The 14,014-nt window shown below is 41.4% G+C and overlaps 1 pseudogene; it reads right to left on the minus strand.

Moving 5' to 3' along the window:
- Positions 1–2,648: 2,648 nt before the first annotated feature.
- Positions 2,649–3,292, minus strand: LOC132780117 (ADP-ribosylation factor-like protein 5C pseudogene; annotated as a pseudogene).
- Between the last annotated feature and the right edge of the window lie 10,722 nt (positions 3,293–14,014).

The raw sequence follows: 14,014 nt of genomic DNA on the forward strand, positions 1-14,014 counted from the left end.
TGGCAGCCAATGGAGCTCCTTGAACAGGGAGGTTGACCTCTCTCTGTAAGGAGCACCAGTTAACATCCTGGCTGCCGCCCGCTGGACTAGCTGAAATTTCTGAGCCGTTTTCAAGGGCAGCCCCACGTAGAGCGAATTACAGTAATCCAATCTAGAGGTGACCAAGGCATGGACCACCCCGGCCAGATCAGCCTTTACGAGGTAAGGTCGCAGCTGGCGCACGAGTCTCAATTGTGCAAAAGCCCTCCCGGACACCACCGACACCTGAGCCTCAAGCATAAGTGATGAATCCAGGAGGACTCCCAAACTGCGGACCTGTGACTTCAGGGGGAGTGTAACTCCATCCAGCACAGGTTGCCGCCTGTGATATTACAATTAGTATTAGAGATTTATTATTATTATTATTATTATTATTATTATTATTATTATTGCTGTTGTTCTTATTTTCTATTTATACCTCCTAGGTTTTAATAAGTTGGGCATTGTTAAAAAGGTAGAAGTTTACCCAAAGGGACCGAGAAAGGCACACTGATGGGCAGACCAGCAGTATCTTGATTATTCTGTTGCGTATGATGCACAAAGAAATAGCAGCAATCCTTGAAGAATAAGGATAATTTGACATGTTTGTTCCAGAGGCTTATTTTTGTCCTTGAGAACAACCAGAGTAAAAAAAAGAAAAGGTCAAGGTGTTCTTTTGCTGATCACAAAATAAGAAGGCAAATTATTTTGGAGTAGAGGGAAGGCATAAAATACTCCTTGTCCAAGATAGACAATATGTATAAGCAGAAAAATAACACTAGATTCCAAAAGTATGTTAGGTCGTATTGAATAATATGTATCTGCTGTAAAACAAATGCATAACAAATGTATTAAACCATGATAAAATAATAAAAATATTTGGAAAAAAAAAACACTCCTTGTCCTTTGCGTTCCGCGGCTTTTTCGTAACTATGTTCATGAGGTTGATTTTAAGCCATATCAAGAATGGAGAAATATGTTCCATTTTCCATCCCTCTGTAATGGCATGAAGTATGTTCCCTTTGTCTGTATGGCAAGGTTCAACACAAGAGGGATATTCCATACTGGCACAGTTCATCCTCACCTTTTGTGATAGGCTGTATACTGCATTTAAAATTAGGTTCTACTTGGCTCTGTAAAGTTATAGAAGACACCCTCCCAGAATTCCAGAATGGCTTCCGCCCCTCCAGAGAAACCGTGGACATGATCTTCACTGCACGACAGCTCCAAGAAAAATGCAGAGAACAAAATCAACCTCTGTACATGGCATTCATCGACCTTGCAAAGGCATTCGACACAGTGAATCGCAGCACTCTCTGGACCATCCTCCAAAAAATTGGGTGCCCAAACAAATTTGTGAACATCCTGCGGCTCCTCCATGATGACATGATGGCAACAGTTTTGGACAGCAGTGGCTCCCAAAGTGACCCATTTAAGGTGGAATCGGGTGTCAAACAGGGATGTGTTATTGCCCCAACTCTATTCTCCATCTTCATCGCTATGATACTTCACCTTGTTGATGGGAAGCTTCCCACCGGAGTGGAAATCATCTATCGGACAGATGGCAAGCTGTTTAACCTCAGCAGACTGAAAGCCAAAACCAAGGTTACAACAACATCTGTTATAGAACTCCAGTATGCTGATGACAACGTCGTCTGTGCGCATTCAGAAGAAGATCTACAAGCCACTCTAAACACCTTTGCAGAAGCATACGAGAAGCTCGGCTTGTCATTGAACATTGAAAAAACCAAGGTGCTTTTCCAGCAGGCAACAGCCAACCCCTCTCCAATGCCAGTGATACAGCTTAATGGTGTAACATTCCGCTACCTTGGCAGTCACCTCTCCACCAAAGTCAACATCGACACCGAAATACAACGCCGCCTGAGCTCTGCAAGCGCAGCATTTTTCCGAATGAAACAGAGAGTGTTTGAGGACCGGGACATCCGTAGGGATACCAAGGTGCTTGTTTATAAAGCTATTGTCCTCCCAACCCTGCTCTATGCCTGTGAGTCGTGGACTGTCTACAGACGTCACATGCAACTCCTGGAACGATTCCATCAGCGCTGCGTCCGGAAAATCCTGCAAATCTCTTGGGAAGACAAGTGGACAAACGTCAGCGTGCTGGAAGAAGCAAAGACCACCAGCATTGAAGCGATGGTCCTCCGCCACCAACTCCACTGGACCGGCCATGTTGTCCGGATGCCCAACCACCGTCTCCCAAAGCAGTTGCTCTACTCCGAACTCAAGAACGGGAAACGGAATGTTGGTGGACAGGAAAAGAGATTTAAAGATGGCCTCAAAGCCAACCTTAAAAACTCTGGCATAGACACTGAGAACTGGGAAGCCCTGGCCCTTGACCGCTCCAGCTGGAGGTCAGCTGTGACCAGCAGTGCTGTAGAATTTGAGGAGGCACGAGTGGAGGGTGAAAAAGAGAAATGTGCCAAGAGGAAGGTGCGTCAAGCCAACCCTGGCCGAGACCGCCTTCCACCTGGAAACCAATGCCCTCACTGCGGAAGAAGATGCAGAGCAAGAATAGGGCTCCACAGCCACATATGGACCCACAAGAATAATGGAAGACAATCATCCTCGGAAAGCAAGGGATCGCCTAAGTAAGTAAGTAAAGAGCCCAACACTGTCCCACAAGTCCAGAGAGTCGTACAAAATAGAAATAAATATGCACAAGGTCTCTCTCTGTCTTCCCTCCAGGAGCTTTGGTTGAGGTCACTTGCTTGCAACTCGAGAAACCATCCATTCTAGACAAGCTGGGAGCCCCTCTCCTGTAAGAGCACAACATCCTTGAATGTGCCGTGGATGGTCTTTGATCGAGCTCAAGGTTAGGAACTTTGAGATCTCAGAGGTAGACATGGAATTTTTGATATCCTGCTTGTTGGCAAATATCAGCATGGCTGCATTACGAAGGTCCTCGTGCACCAGGATCTTGTACAGCTCCTCTTTTGTCACGGTCAACCGTTGCCGGTCCGTGTTGTCGATCACAAGAATAACGAACTCTGTGTTGGAATAGTAGGTGTTCCAAGTCGACTTCAGCGTCTCTTGCCCACCAATGTCCCACATCAGGAAGTCGGTTTTGTCCAAGACAATTTCCTCCACTGCTGCCAATTGTAGGTGATGTGTGGAAAACCTCATTCATTAAGAACTGGTAGAGGATGGTGGTTTTTCCAACATTGTCCAAACCAATAATCATCATCTTATGCTCTCGGCTTCCAAAGACGCTCAAGAGCTTTGCAAAGAGCTGCCCCATTACGAGCCCCGCAGCCTCATCCAATTTATACAACAACACAGCACACATGCACATGAGGTACACGTGTCTGGGATTTGTCTCCAAATATTGGGCTCTTCCCTAGGGCCTGGGATATTAGAGGTATTGTTATTAGTATTAGAGATATATTATTATCGTTGTTGTTATTATTTTCTATCTACATAAAATCACAGCACACATGCACATGAGGTACACGTGTCTGGGATTTGTCTCCAAATATTGGGCTCTTCCCTAGGGCCTGGGATATTAAAGGTATTGTTATTAGTATTAGAGATATGTTATTATTGTTGTAGTTGTTATTTTCTATCTACATGAAAACACAGCACACATGCACATAAAGTTCAAGTGTCAGGGATTCATCCCTGAATATTGGGCTCCTCTCAAGGGTCTGGGTTATAAGAGGTATTGTTATTGTGTTAGAGAGTTATTACTTATTATTATTATTATTATCATCATCATCAGCATCAGCATCATCTATATAACAACCCAGGACACATGCACATAAGGTCTAAGTGTCTGGGGTTTGCCTCTGAATATCGGGCTCTTCTCAAAACTTGGAAGGGATCTCAAGGGCGATATAGTTCAGCCCCTTCTGTGCAGGAATATACTATTAAAGTACTATTGGAAGATGTTTAAAAACCTCAAAAAAAGCAGAGTTCATCACTAGCTTCTAAGGCAATCTATTGTACTGTTCAGCAGCTCTTAACAATGGTTCAATCAGAGTTGGGCAGTCTTATCTTAAATTACAGTTTTATGTAAATATTCAAAAACATTTAACCTATGGATGCCTCAATTAATGCAATTTTTGTTGTTCATTCATTCAGTCATCTCTGACTCTTCGTGACCTCATGGACCAGCCCACGCCAGAGCTCCCTGTCGGCCGTCACTACCCCCAGCTCCTTCAAGGTCAGTCCAGTCACTTCAAGGATGCCATCCATCCATCTTGCCCTTGGTCGGCCCCTCTTCCTTTTACCTTCCACTTTCCCCAGCATAACTGTCTTCTCTAGGCTTTGCTATCTCCTCATGATGTGGCCAATGCAATTTTATTGATATCTATTTTTATTTCTAAGATTTACCCGAAGTTGCTGCATTTCCCACCCTCAGCTTATACCTGAGTCAATACATTTTCCCAGTTTTTTGTGGCAAAATTAGGTGCCTCGGCTTATACTTGAATACAAATTCAAAGAAAGAAGACATGGAAGTTGGAGGAACATCAACCATTTAAGATATTCAGATGACAGCCCACTACCGGCAGAAGACAGCGCAGATAGAATGAATACTGAAGAAAGACCAAACGAAAGTGAAAAGGCAGGTTAATGGCTAGGAATTGTGGGAGTTGAAGTCCAAAACACCTGGAGGGCCAAAGTTGGTCCATGCCTGGTCTGGACTGAAGTTGTATAAGGATTTATATTTTGGGTTTTGCCCAGAAACAAGACAGTAACCAGTGAAGTTAATTTGCTTCTTATAATGTTATGAAAAGGAAAAATATATATAAAAATTTAATCTAATGTGTTGATGTTGAACCGTTTGTGGTTGGCGGTTTTTTTCTGAGCTTAATTCACCCTCATCGATCACATCTTGCCATATATCAAAGGAGCCAGCTTTCCAAGATGGAATGCCACATCCGCTCTCATTGTTGGCAATATATCATGTTGCCACTCTGTGCTTGCAAAACAGATGTGTAACCATTCAATCTCCTTCCTCAACGTTTCCCTCTCCCTCTGTTTCTTTAATTCCAAACTGTGAAAGACAGCCAATGTGACAGAAGGAGGAATGGATCTCGCTGTCACAATCCACTCCATGGCTTGACTTCATGTGAGTGTCTGAAGGTGTCCTCCCACTTTTGCTATTTCATTTCTGCACACTAGATATTGCTAACTAACACCAATGCTCACAACTCATAGGGCTAATGGGAATTGCAATCCAATTGCCCCAGGAATACAGAAGGTGATGTCTTTGCTGCATGCAGAAGGAAAGGTCACCTGAATCTAGGTTCTTGTGGGTTTTTTCGGGCTATAGGGCCATGTTCTAGAGGCATTTCTCCTGACGTTTCGCCTGCATCTATGGCAAGCATCCTCAGAGGTAGTGAGGTCTGTTGGAAATAGGACAATGGGTTTATATATCTGTGGAATGGCTGGGGTGGGGCAAAGAGCTCTTCTCTGCTAGAGCTAGGTGTGAATGTTTCAACTGACCACCTTCATTAGCATTTGAAGGCCTGCCTGAGCCTGGGAAAATCTTTTGTTGAGAGGTGTTAAGATGTGCCTGGTTGTTTCCTCTCTGCTGTTTTGCTGTTGTAATTTTAGAGTTTTTTAATACTGGTAGCCAGATTTTGTTCATTTTCATGGTCTCTTCCTTTCTGTTGAAATTGTCCACATGCTTGTGGATTTCAATGGCGAAACGTCAGGAGAAATGCCTCTAGAACATGGCCCTATAGCCTGAAAAAACCCACAAGAACCTAGTGATTCCAGCCATGAAAGCCTTCGACAATACATAGTCACCTGAATCCTTTCACATTTGCTTCCATTCGAACATTTGGTAAATTCCTTTATGAAATACAGTTACAATACTGAATTCTCTTTCAACTTTACTGGCCAAATTCAATTTTATTGCTACCCGCCCTGAGTCCCTTCGGGGAGAGAGGGTGGGTTATAAATAAAGTATATCATTATTATTCATTGTCACCTGTTAAGCAGCATTCTAGTACTACAACTCCAAGTATTGAGCCATATCACTGAAAGTGGTATAAAACTGCATTAAATTGACAGGGTAGATCAGTGGTTCTTAAAGTGTGCTCCGTGGAGCCCAAAGGGTCCCTGGGGTCTCTGTTGCTGTTGTTGTTGTTGTTATTATTATTATTATTACTACTATTACTATTACAAAGGCTAGATGGACATCTTTTGGGGGGTGCTTTGATTGCACTTTTACTGTATGGCAGAAGGGGGTCAGACTGGATGGCCTCTGGGGTTGCTCTTATCATTATTATTATTACTATTACTATGGCTGGATGGCCATCTATGGGGATGCTTTGATTGTGCTTTCACTGCATGTCAGAAGGAGGTTGGACTGGATGGCGTCTGGGGTTGCTCCTATTGTTGTTGTTGTTGTTGTTGTTGTTACAAAGGCTGGATGGCCATATGTTGGGGGTGCTTTGATTGTGCTTTTCCTGCATGGCAGAAAGAAGGGGGCTGGACTGGATAGCCCCTGGGATTTCCAGTGAAATACTGTTAAGTTTATGTTGTACTTTATTTTAAATATTGTATTGTTCTTTTTTTCTTTCTTTTTAGCACTACAAACAAGATCTGTGTCGGGTGCATAGGAATTTGTTCATGTCTTTTTTCAGTTTGTTGACACAAATACTCTCCATCCATCTGCCACTGTCAAATTTTAAAACACAATGTATCCAAAAGTTTGCTCATGCCTGATACACACACACACACACATTTATTTATTTACTGTATTTGTATACCGCCCTTCTCAGCCCTTAGATGACTCAAGGCGGTTTACAGAAGCAACACTTCAATGCCCAACAACACCATAAAACATTTAAAAACATTAAACATATAATACAAAACCATAACAAAAGCTCTCTCTCTCTCTCTCTCTCTCTCTCTCTCTATATATATATATATATATATACACACTCTCTCTCCCTCTATATATATATAAACATTTACTGGGCCTCCGAAAAAAACTTTTGCTTCGACAGGGGATGAGCGGCTGAAAAAGTTTGAGAACCCCTGGTGTAAATGGACCCTTAGAAGAATACACAGGAGCAGAACTCATGGTAATTACTAATTATGCTGCAACTTTGGAGCTCCTTAGCCAATTCCAGCTTTTCCCCATATAATTAGCAGTTGAAAGGCATAGGGACAGGGACAATAAGCTCCATGTTCAAACGCCTGACTTTGGAGGGTTCTTTGGATGGAGACGCCTATTTCTAGCATAAAAAGAGATGCTGATGTTAGGTGGGTTGAGCTCTTTCGATTCCATACCTGCTACAGAATAAAATGCCTTTGCAGAGTATGCTGGTTAATAAGAACTTGTAAGTATTATTATATCATTTTTGTTGTGCACATTATATATCTTTGTTATGCATGTTGTATGTTCCATGTAACTATGTAGAACTACCTTCAGCCACTATGTATGTTCCCTTTATGTCGTGAACCAGATGCCTTAAAAGAGCCAGACACAAAGTAAAAGTCCAAACAATGTTTATTAACACAACAAAAATAGCTTAGAAACACTTAACTCAGTGTTCCTAGCAATAACTAAGAGTCTGCAGCAACTGCTGTGCAAAAAACGTAATTTAGAGGATAATCTGGATTATACTGGGATATAATCCGGGATAACAAAAAGTTCTAGCAAACTGCTTCAAAATCACAGAGTTCAAAAAGCATAAGGAAACAAGGTGGAAGCAAGCAAAATCATTGTCAAAAAACAGTCCCAAGTCAAAGCACGTCCAGAAGCACGAATACAACACTTTGCCTACTGCAAAGTTCCCAATGTTTGATACCTTCTTTTATCCTATAACTCATTATCGGATGATGAACTGCTCTCCACCCTGTCTTCATCACTCTCAGCTGCCTTAGCTTCCACAGCTGCTCACCACCGCCCGTCCCTCCAACTTTTCCAGTGTCTATCAAGACTTAGATCACCCCATGTATTACCAGATTGCCAATCTCCAGAAAACCCTTCCAATTCATCACTAGATGTTGGTTGTGTACATATGTCCCTGATCTCTTGCACACAGGTCCAATCCAGCCCATCCTCCTCTTCGTTATCACTTCCAGTCCCATCATTCCACGAGAATCCCATAAAATCTTCCTCCTCAGTTGGAGCATTAATTATTTCACGGATCCGCTTCCTTTCCCATTCCTCATCTGACTCTTGCTCCCGAGTAACCCACTTCAGACCTCTGCCCACATCTCCCTCCTCCTCCATTTCAGAATCTGAGAAACCTTCGAACGAATCAGTATCTGTAGGTGTCATGAATATCTCCCTAATTCGTTTCCTTTGCTGCTCTTGCTCCAACACCTGAGCAGCCCTCTTACCCCCTCTGCTACCAGTTGTAGCTTGACCAGCACACTCTACTACAACACTTTAGGATCCACTTTTCAAGAGCACTGTTAATAGACCACTTGCCTCAAATATTGAGCTTTTTTGATAAGAGAGTAAGGAGCATGAGTAAGTAGCGTATATTTACAAGCTTGATGTTTCCAGTTGACAAACCGTATGTGTGAATTAATAACATGTATTAGTTAGAGACCCAACTACCTGATGAAGACTCCCAAGAGTTGAAACCGATTGTGAATGAATGTCAAAGTCCACTCTTGTGTAATAAAGAAAACAGGACATTTACTGTGCAAGGATTTGGAGTCTACTCATCTGAAGTAAAAACACAAGAACTATTTCCACACATGTGAAGATGATTTTTTTCATCTTTTGAGAAAAGAACAAATTATTTCTGTTTAATGTGAATGTTACAATCCTATGTTTTACTGACATTTGTATTTGTATGTATACATTGAACTTCTATGTGTTCAGATACTTTTGCATCACTGCAATTAGTGGATACTGGTCTTTCTAGTTAAGTGTGATGCCATGTTTCCAAGGCAACAAGCGTACCTGGAACCCTGATCTGAAAATCCCAGCATTTTGTGATATGACATCTGAAGCAATTGAATTAACACCCATCATGCTTAAAATGTCATATAGCTATATTCTAGACTGGAAAAAGAAGTGATTAAAAAGTTGAGCAAGTTTTGTACCAGTCCTGAACTCACATCAGTCTGTTAAAAATAGGGCCAGGATGACATTCTCATTTGAGATCCTTACCTGGAGCGGGGGAAGAATATCTTCATAATTCTGACATAAAGAACTACAGATTTTTCAAAATCAAATGTGAAAAAGAGTGACACTGACAGATTTGTCCATGCCTATTATTTTCTGCCTGTGTGTGCAGAACTTTGTTGTAATCTCTACATGAAACATTGATAACCTACTCTCAAGCTGCATGAATTTCTACCTCATGGCTGTATTGAGAAATAGATATATAATTCCAATTTATGCTTTCTATTTTAAGTAATTTAACAATAAGCAACTTCATCAATACTGTAGTGAGTAATGACTATTAATTTCAGTCAGCCCTACACATTCACTGGGTCATATTGATAGGGCAATAATCATGAGAGAAATCAAAGTTAAAAATGTACCCCCCTGTATTTCGAAATGAGCTTTCACTGAGGGTCCATCTTGTCTGGAACATAGCACCAAAGAAACATGTTCAATCAACAACTTTCATAAGACAGTTCAGGCTGAAGGCTAAAAAGCTGACAAAGTGTCTATTGCCATATATGGGGGAAAGAGCTATTTGGATCTTGTACTTTCCATTGTCAAGAAATCATGTGATTTACAAGAAGTAAGTTATTTAATGTGCTAAATAAGGAATTAGAGAAGTTAGTTAGTCAATGTGCTAAATAAGGAATTAAGCCTAGGTGGTAGTTTGTAATTGGATAGCTTTTGCTGCAGTGCCAAAGGCTCTTGTCTATATAATGTGTGCCTGAGAGACACTGGGCACGGCAGCCTCTTAAAGTACCAAGACCTGTGTGTTTGGTATGGCTGGCCATCTCATCATGATTGTGATGAAATAAACCTTGCTTTTGTACTTCTCCTGAGACTGGGTGTTTGTCTCTCTGCCTCCAGCGACCGGACCCAATGCAGGTACCCTGAATTGGGGTCCCTAATAATACGATTCACTTAGGAACATATAGTTGCATATGATTGTTGCAAAACCGCAAATAAAAGTTACTATATTTTTATCTGAGGGAACGCCTCTCTAGAATAATAATAGTAATAATAATAATAATAATAAGAAGAAGAAGAAGAAGAAGAAGATTAACAAACAATATGTCCAAAGGGTCAGAAAATCAGGAGGCAGAGCGCTTCTGCAGGGAAAGCCAATGGTAGAAGAAGAGAAACATCCACTGGGAAAGGCAGTCAAGAACCAACATTGATGGAAATCAATAGTAAAAAACTGCTTCAAGTGCAAGAGAAAGAGTGAATATCGTAAAAATACAATGCAGAACAGAAAAGAAAACTGGCAGAAGAAGGCTCTCCATGGACAGTTCCTGGGGAAAAATTGAGAGCAAAATTGACAAAGAAAAAATATGGATGTGTCTCACAAATGGAACTTTGGAAAAAAAAAAAGACCGAGGGCCTGATTCTTGCAGCCCAAGAACAAGCCATTAGAACCAATGCCATCAAAGCCAGAATTGAAAAGTTGACGACAGAATCCAAGTGTAGACTCTGCAAGGAAGCAGACAAAATGACAGATCACATACTCTGCTGCAAGGAGATCGCATAGACGGACTATAAGCAGAGGCATAACACCATTGCTCTGATGATCCATTGGAACTTGTGCCACAAATACCATCTTCCTGTGACAAAAAACTGGTGGGATCACAAGCCTGAAAAAGTTACGGAAAATGAGGATGACAAACTGCTCCGGGACTTATGAAATCAGACTGAAGCAAGAGCACAAGACTCCTGACCTCACAATCATGGAAAGAAGCAACGTATGGATCATCAATGTTGCAATCCCAGGTGACAGCAGGATTGAAGAGAAACAACTGGAAAAGCTGACACAATATGAGGATTTAAAGATCGAACTGCAAAGACTCTGGCACAAGCCATTAAAGGTGGTCCGAGTGGTGATCAGCACACTGGGTGCAGTGCCTAAAGACCTTGGCCTCCACTTAAAAACAATCAGCGCTGATAAAATTACCATGTGTCAGCTGCAAAAGGCCACCCTACCCGGATCTGCATGCATTATTCGCCGATACATCACATAGTCCAACCTGGGGGTCGGGACCCCGGGGGGGGGGTCAAGAGGGGATGTCAGAGGGGTCGCCAAAGACCATCAGAAAACACTGTATTTTCTGTTGGTCATGGGGGTTCTGTGTGGGAAGTTTAGGCCGATTCTATCATTGGTGGGATTCAGAATGCTCTTTGATTGTAGGTGAACTATAAATCCTAGTAACTACAACTCCCAAATGTCAAGGTCGATTTTCCCCAAACACTACCAGTGTACACATTTGGGCATATTGAGTATTCGTGCCAAGTTTTGTCCAGATCCATCCTTGTTTGAGTCCACAGTGCTCTCTGGATGTAGGTAAACTACAACTCCCAAACTCAAGGTCAATGCCCACCAAACCCTTCCAGTATTTTCTGTTTGTCATGGGAGTTCCATGTGCCAAGTTTGGTTCAATTCCATCATTAGTGGAGTTCAGAATGCTCTTTGATTGTAGATGAACTATAAATCCCAGCAACTACAACTCCCAAATGACAAAATCAACCCCCTGCTCAACCCCACTAGTATTCAAATTTGGGTGTATTGGGTATTTGTGCCAAATTTGATCCAGTGAATGGAAATACATCCTGCATATTGGATATATATATGGCAAATCAAAACAGTAGCAATATTACAGTTGTGAAGCAACAATGAAAATAATGTTATGGTTGGGGGTCACCACAACACAAGGAACTGTGTTAAGGGGTCGCCTCATTAGGAAGGTTGAGAACAACTGTCCTCGACACTTAAGAAGTGTCTAACATGTGATCCAATACAAAAGCCAGTATAGTGATCTTCTTGGCTGTGTACTAGTCTTGTTATGCATCAAATAATAATAATAATCATCATCATTATTATTATTAGTATTATTATTCCCCATGGCTCGAGGTAGGTGACAGCAAAGTCAAAAACACACTAATATTATAAAAATTCTACAAACACATGCGATTCTGACTATAAATAGAAGGTCAGCTGCTGTCCTCACCTTTTTGCCTTGTTTTTTTACTCGCATTCAGTTTTGAAATGGTCATATGACTCAGTTCTTGTGGGTTTTTTCGGGCTATATGGCCATGTTCTAGAGGCATTTCTCCTGACGTTTCGCCTGCATCTATGGCAAGCATCCTCAGAGGTAAGGTCTGCTGGAGCTGGGAAAAAAAGGGGTTTATATATCTGTGGAATGACCAGGGTGAGACAAAGGGCTTTTGTGAGTTGGGCTGGGTGTGGATCTTTCAACTGACCATCTTGATTAGCATACAATGGGCTGACTGTGCCTGGGGCAAACTCTAAAATTTCTAAAATTCTAAAATTGCAACAGCAAAAACAGCAGAGAGAAAAACAGGCAGGGACATCTAATCACCTTTCAAGAAGAGTTTGCCCCAGGCACAGTCAGCCCATTGTATGCTAATCAAGGTGGTCAGTTGAAAGATCCACACCTAGCCCAACTCACAAAAGCCCTTTGTCTCACCCTGGTCATTCCAAAGATATATAAAGCCCTTTTTTTCCCAGTTCCAGCAGACCTCACCTCTGAGGATGCTTGCCATAGATGCAGGCGAAACGTCCGGAGAAATGCCTCTAGAACATGGCCATATAGCCCGAAAAAACCCACAAGAACTGAGTGATTCCAGCCATGAAAGCCTTCGACAATATATTGGTCATATGACTGGTCAAATAAATAAATATTATTATTATTACAAACAAACGTATTAAAATGCAGTTCCATAAATGATACATATCAAAGCATATCAAAGAGACTTCTGGGTTTTCCAAAGCAATTCCTAGAAAGAACATATTTCAACAAATCTGTGAATAGTCAAAACTACAAAAGTTAAACCTGCAAATGTGGAGGGTTGATTGTACTTTTCCGGTGCCATATCAAATGATGGCAATAAAATTTATTTAAACAAGTATTCCTCCACCGTCTGCCTTAAGATGATTATTAATTTGTAAGCACTTCTCAGAGGAAAATAACAGCCATCATGATAATATAAGTTTACTCACATATCAACTATCTGATCACAAAGCCTGAGTGACTGAGGTAGGATAAATTTCTCTGTTGCATTACTAAATACTGAAATTACCCACCTTTGGCATTTCCGTGTTACCCTTTTTCCTCCCTGTGCAATCTCCTGTGGCTTTTTACTAGTTGTTCAGCCAATCTAATTTTTCCCTGACAGGTTTCAGGCTCAGCCATTAAGAGTGAAATCCCTGTCCAACGGAGCCTTCTATTAAATTTTTCCATTATCCTCACCATTTTTCTGCTTGATTTAATAAAGTGCATTTTAGGTACTTCATTAAGAGCAGGAAGATGTGGGAGAGCCGGCAGTGGCATTACTCTATCTAACAAAATTTGAAATAATTTCTGTTCCATGTATTGTCAAAAGCTTTCATGGATGGAATCACTGGGTTGTTGTGAGTTTTCCGGGCTGTATGTGTCTGCTCCAGTTTTGAAAGTGTTATTTCCTGTTTAATTGTGTGATCCTTACTGTGAATGGCATTGTTCCACTCCCGAAACTTGGTTTTTGTGACTGCCATAAAGTATGTTGAATTGCATGAAACACAATGAGATATTTATTGGAAAACTTAAGCAAAATGTGCTAGAGCAGGATGTTTAATAAACATTTCCCATTTTCTTAATGATAGACCCAATTAGGAAATGACATTTATAACCCAGGAACAAAAAATATGTTACATAGTGTTATTGGCATAGAATTTGTAATTCTAAGTTACTTATAATGGAACTCTATTCTGAATAATGAGGATCACTCAAAATACAATATGATCTTATATCGGGCTAGATCAGTGTTTCTCAACTTGGGGGTTGGGACCCTTGGGGGGGGGGTTGCAAGGGGGTTTCAGAGGGGTCGCCAAAG

The sequence above is a fragment of the Anolis sagrei genome, chromosome X (genome assembly GCF_037176765.1).
Source record: "Anolis sagrei isolate rAnoSag1 chromosome X, rAnoSag1.mat, whole genome shotgun sequence".
Taxonomy (NCBI): domain Eukaryota; kingdom Metazoa; phylum Chordata; class Lepidosauria; order Squamata; family Dactyloidae; genus Anolis; species Anolis sagrei.